The following is a 6,539-nucleotide window of genomic DNA, read 5'->3' as shown; positions in this document are numbered from 1 at the left end:
AGTCAGTTCTATGAATGAACGTTTTAATTATTGGCTTTACTCATACACATCCATGAAGTTAATAAAGTACTCTACTTGTCATCAAGTCTGTTAACAAGAGAGAGAAACTCAATGAGAGAGATATTTCATTTCACAATTAAGAGCTAACTTCCCTGTGTACCACAGATACATTTTTATACATCTCAATTAAAGTTTTTCAGAGATGAGAATTAAATAAGTAAGCTAGTATCCCAATTAAGAATATGATTTTGCAGATTTAACACTACTTATGTTTTAATTTGTGTTTAATTGACAGCCACTAAAATAATGCAATACATTTCTTATCATCAAGGAAAGAGAAAATGTTGTGTTTTTCTCTGTAACTCTGCAGTAGTAATTTTGAATTCTGAACACTTAAGAGGAAAAAGCTTTAAAGGCGCCCTCATCAATTGAACTATTAATAGTTAACAGCTGCCTGTTCTGCAACCAGCTCCCAGAGGATTAACTAATACAGTGCAGCATAATTAACATATATCTCAATTTCCCCTACTTCTGTATTTCACCTGTCTTAAAAAGAGTTTATTCTGAGAGTTTTTTTTAATGTGTTTGTTTGTTTGTTTCCCTTTGCTCATGATATCAGAAGTCCTAGTTCTAAAATATATTGAGAATTGATTACATATATTGACTTTTGTAAAACTACTCTCAAGAGCACAAGTGGGTTTGGCTATTTGGTTTGGCATAAGGATTTTAACATGATATTCAACTAAACAAAAGCAAAATCTATATTGAAAACTTTAATCACAATTTCAGGAATATAGTAAGTGCTTTGTCATCTTTCTTGCCTCCAGAGTAACTATAAAAAAACAAAAAACAAAAAACAAAAAGGACTACTAAGAGAAAAAGAGAAGCATTCGAAAAATGTATGTCTGTGATTCCTTAATTCTTCTCTCACTTTAACTGGCTATGAGATGGCTAAAGGTACAAAGACACTCCAGGGAGAAAAAGGTGCAATTAAATTATATTTAAACTTTTCGGGCCATAGTCTCTAGTACATATGATCCTGGTGGGTGTGAAGTAATCACAAGGGTCCCTATAAGAGGGAAGCAGGACAAAAGAGACCATAGCAGATGTGATGTTGGAAGCAAGAGTTTGCAGTTATCATCAGTCAAGAAATGCAAGTGTCTTCTAGAAGTTAAAAAAAGCAAAAAAATGGATTCTCCCTTCAGGGTCTCCAGAAGGAAGCATCCCTGATGATACATTGCTTTTAGCCCTGTTCAGCTCATTTTAGACATTTTCTTTATTAAGACCTCAGGAGATTAAACTTGTGCTATTTTTAGACACTGAATTTGTGGAAATTTGTTATAGTAGCAACAAGAAAACTAGTACACTGGCACTTACTAGATGTTTCCTGACTCCTCATGTAGACCATGATGCCCACGAGGAGAAAACATTCGGGGAAGTTGATTTAAACCCTCGAATTAGATAATGCCAATGGAAACTTTTTTTTTTTTTCAGAAAAATACCAGAATTTGGCCTTAAAAAAATATACACATTCAATTAAATGTCCCCACTACCACATATAAAAATTTTAAAGCATAATAAGTTATTTATTTTTTTAAAAAAATAATTATTCTAGTGAACAATATCAAAAGAACTGTGAAGTAATTTTGGTATAAATTATTAGAGAAAATATTAAAAACTGATAAGGAAAAACATGTCATGAGAAGATATTGATCGAATCCAGAAAAGGAATATGAAGAAAGTTGTTAAGCAGCATGTATGCAATTCATTTTCTCCTTTTACTGTGGAATGAACCTGGCAAACAAACAAACAATCTAGTTTATTTGAGTGTGAATTCTTTCAAATATTTGTGCCCAACAATAGATGGAAGAGAAAGTAATGTGTGACAGGTCTCTGGTTGAAAATACATCATACATGTCTATAAAATTAACGTGTTGAAATAAGAAAACAAGAAACACACGTAGCTTCAACAGTCATCCTGTGAACTCCATGCTTCTGGTTCCATAAAAGTTTCAGATAAAATGTTTTTATACCTTAATGCATACCTAATACTATTACAGGGAACTCTATTTGACCAAGCAGTACAAAGCAGAAATAAGATTAATTTTATAAAAAAAGACAAAACTAAACTAATTTTAGTTCTATTGGCAGCACCACCCCTAATGGTAATATAAGGGTTAACAAATTTTCTCTCTCTAAATTAATTTGTTATATTACCTTCTATTGATCTTTTCTAATGCAAATATATTGCTGAGATTTGCTTGACCTCTTTATTGTTGTAGGATGTGGCAATTAATTTTTTTTATTGAGATTCCAATTAGCTTTCTGCTCTTACAATGTTTTACCTAAATCCTCCTTTAAAGTTTCCCTAAGGTTACCGGAAAAAGATCATCTAAGCATGACTGTATTAAAAGGTAGAAGTAAGGAATGCATTACTTACGTTGTGTACAAAATTGAGGTTACTCTAGGTTAAATGAATCTGATTCCTTGAAGAGATAAAGATGCTTTAAAGCATGAAGAATTAATCAGAAAATTCTAATTGAAAAACAGGACCACAGTAGTCTATTATAAAGGGGGAGAAAGTGTCAAATTAGCACAACAGAGCAGGGAAATCTGAAAGAAATTTTGCAGATTGTTGCCATCATGACCCTTGTAAAAGTGTTGCTAAAGAGAGAAAAACAAAGGGAAAAAAACCCTAAGGAGGCGGACTTCATGATTAGGACCACCCAAGGAGAGTCTCTAAGAAAAGAAAATTGAGTTCCATAATTGGAGGTGGTCTGCATGTAAAATTTTCAGATGTGCCTGCAGACAATAAGTGCTGAGTCTGAGTAATTACCAAAGGGAAACTGAGAGAAAGGTTAGAGGATGATATTACAAACACCAGGACAATGAGTTGATAGACAAAAGCTTTCAAGTGTAGCTCCATGACGATCCCAGCTAGTACCAACCATTCAGGTTAAAAATCTAAAACTACATGAAAAAGCTATCGTCTTTCTACTACTGATCTACCTAGCATTTACTGACCCTGAATAAAAGAAGGATGAGAGAGTGGCTGGAAAGTAAGATAAAGGTAGAACAATCAGAAAATGTCCCTGGCATGAACAAATAAAACCCTACTACATTCAGTGAAACGGAATATTGCAACCCACTGAGGTCGTTCAGCTGGATATGGGAAGAGTCTCAGTTTTTCAAACACCTCAATCTCTTAGCTCACAGGACTTGAAAAAGAGAAGAGAGAGAAGAGGTGTGGACTGTGAAACCAAGGGGACTCCTTTTTCATACCTAAATCTCTACCTTGGGGTTCCAAATAATACAAAGTGAGAGATGGAAATTGGATTAAATTGTAACTTTGAATTGAGATTTCATGCATTTTATATATCTAAATATACAAATACTAGGCAAGTGTTGTTTGTAGTGAACATCATTAACAGTTTATCATTTAAACATTTACTTTTACAGAGGAAAAAATCTGACATAATTTAGGTTTTTTGTGGACAACGGGTCTTTAATGATTCCTTTGTATCTCTTCTTCTCATACAAGGTATATAGAAGTTGTGGCAATACAAAAATTGTGTACTTTGGGCAAGACTGCATATTAATCTTAGATATGATTCAAACATCAAACTGTATCTTACAAAAACATTAATATCTCACAGCAGTCAGGTATTTGCCATTGTCACTGAAGAATTAGGTGACAACATATTTCTATATGTGATCAATATATTTAGCTGATTTTTTGCATATTTTTAATTCATGCCAGTTTTATTTTAATCTTGAAAATTTTCTGAAGTCCTCAGTTTCTTTCTTTTCTAAGTACAAATCAACACTTACTTTAATTGAGCATAGTTTAAGGCTGCCATATAACTCATGTAATATTTGTAGCTCTCTAAAACTGTTAAGCTGAGCTTGATAATAAAAACATTCATCAGGAAAAATCTGTACACCTTATACAAAAATTAATTCAAGATGGATTAGAGACTTAAATGTTAGACCTAACACCATAAAAACCCTAGAAGAAAACTTAGGCAATACCATTCAGGACATAGGCATGGACAAGGACTTCGTGTCTAAAACACCAAAAACAAATTTAAATAGAAAATGTCATGACCTAGAAGATGACCTAGCTCTTCTTCTTCTTTTTTTTTGTTTAATTGCAAATCATCACCATATAATTCTCATTTCACTTTGGGTAGATAGAATACAGCCTAGTAATGAGAGTTGTCTTATGAATTTATTAAGTCACGGCTTTAGAAATAAGTCATAAGTTGCCTGTATTTAGAGTTTGTAATAAGATCTCCTTAAAAACTGAAGCATAATACATAGTACTAGAACTTGTGAAGACATCTCCATTTATTCTCATGGGAGCTTCCCCTTCACGCCCATGGGAGGATAGGGAAACTTACCATGTAGTATAAAAAGATTTACCTGTATTCATGCCAGAGTCCTAAGAAAACAGAAACAGAACTTGGTGCAGTGTTATATGGTAAAGGTCTAAATCAAAAAAAAAAAAAAAAAAAAAAAAAAAGAGTTGATTGAACAGTCTCTGGTGGGTTAAATTATTGATTGTTGATTCAAAAGCAAATAAACTCAACCTAGTGTAATAGCAAGTATTCTAAGAGTAAGAAATTAAGTTGTTAACATTCTTGATAAAAAAGGAAATGAGTTACTGATGAATACTTATTTTCCTCCGTCCTCATTCTCATCGTAATTGCTATGGAATGAGACAGCGTGTCTCTCAACTTGAGAACCTTGCAATCCAGAAGTAAGACTACATACAAAAACAAAATACACACAAATGAAAACAAACTTACACATGAATTACTCTGCAGATTTAAGTGTAATACAATTTAGGCCACAAAAATAATTGGCCAGAAATATTTCAAGTAATTTTTTTTCTTCTAGGAATGTAACTGGAATGGTTACATGTAGGAAATAGCATATAACATTTTTAAAAATTCAGAGAAATGATTTGAAACAAAATTTTACACTTAGGAAAAATATTACTGATGATGTTAAGATTACAATAAAGGACAAAGATAATTTATTGCTTAAAACCCAGTATTGAAGGATATTGAACCTTAAGGGTGATTAACATAGCTGGCTAGGAAGAAGCATTAACATCATGAATTAAAATTTTTTCGAGGCAGCTGGAAGTCACTCTAGAATTCCAAAAGAAGAATGACAGTTAATATATAAACACTTATATGCACAAGCCAAGAGGGTGCTATCACACTTTTCCCCTAGTCCGCCCTGCAGGAGCGGTTTTTAAGTCTTGGGTTACAGTATCCTACAATTTTGAGACTCCCTCCCAATAAAAATTGAGCTCTCTGTGCAGCCAAGGGACCTAGGGTCCATCAGTAACAGGACCATGTATCAGGACTAAATAGAAAACCAAAGGAAGGCATGAAAGATGAAGGTCTACATGTAGTGCTCTTCAATAAACCTTTACAAACGATTAGAAAGAATACCACAAAGAAACTATTAACCTAAAGGTGTTTGATTTCACAGAGTAAAATCTTTTTGAGAAGATCACTACTATTACACAGACTCAGGTGAACACAGATCTGACTGCATGTCCCCCAAAATATTGTCACAGAGATGTCTCATTCTGAATGTCACAGTGGGTTACAGAACACGCCTCTGGGTATGTCAACAGAGATACTTTACCTTTCCCCACCGCGGTAGTACAATGCAGTCAGTCGATCTCATCTTCATGAGACTCTAGATCTACAGCCATCATTTCTAAAACAAATGCAAACAAAGGTATATTTTGAAGTGAGCAGAGGAGCTTTCTCTATGTGGGGTAGCGTGCCTGGGAAACCTGATGTTGTTTGTGTAGAAGGCTCACAAAGTACCTGTAAATAATTCTGATCAAGAATTTTAATTTGCCATCGAGAATTCATTCATTTTGATGGTTCAAATGATGAAATGGAAAGACTAAGGAGATTTTCCATTTTTGCAGAAAAAGTGTTCTGTGTTAATGGAGCTGGAGGAAACCACATGGGCTTTGGTCAGCTGCATCAGTTCTTAAATGCCAGAGGATGTGCAGATGTTTTCCAGATGTTCTTTAATATGGAACTACAATGAGCAGAAAAGTAGTTGAAAATACTTTGTCACTGTTGACGTTTTGATTTTGTTTTCCCACTCTTTCTTGAAAGAGTGAGTAATTTTATTTTATTTTATTTTCATTCTAGAATGTTGGGGAAGGGGCAGGCAAGAAAAGTAGTATAACTGAAATGCATCTGTTACAAATACGTCATGATTGAAAGCAGAACCGAGTTTCAACTTATAACCCTAAAATTGTTGGACATTTCTCGACATATAAACTATGCATTTTGAAAGAGAATTAATTATTTGTGAAGGTAATGTTGGTGGTCCATTTTGCCAGCCATTCCCACTCTGCTTCTCCCTTCCCTGCCTCCACTAAAGAACCTAGAAAAGCTAACTGCTCCCCTTGCAGCCTCTGTTGCAACTACGAATGGTTTTGGAAACACAGCTTTGGCTTCAGGATTTCTGGGAAAACTGTTGCTTCCTCATTA

The 6,539-nt window shown here is 34.0% G+C and overlaps 1 pseudogene; it reads left to right on the top strand.

The window, feature by feature from the left end:
• Positions 1-2,643: 2,643 nt before the first annotated feature.
• Positions 2,644-6,148, top strand: LOC116274107 (annotated as a pseudogene).
• Positions 6,149-6,539: the final 391 nt, after the last annotated feature.

The sequence above is a fragment of the Papio anubis genome, chromosome 3 (genome assembly GCF_008728515.1).
Source record: "Papio anubis isolate 15944 chromosome 3, Panubis1.0, whole genome shotgun sequence".
In the NCBI taxonomy this organism is placed as follows: Eukaryota; Metazoa; Chordata; class Mammalia; order Primates; family Cercopithecidae; genus Papio; species Papio anubis.
This window is presented reverse-complemented; position numbering and strand designations above follow the sequence as displayed.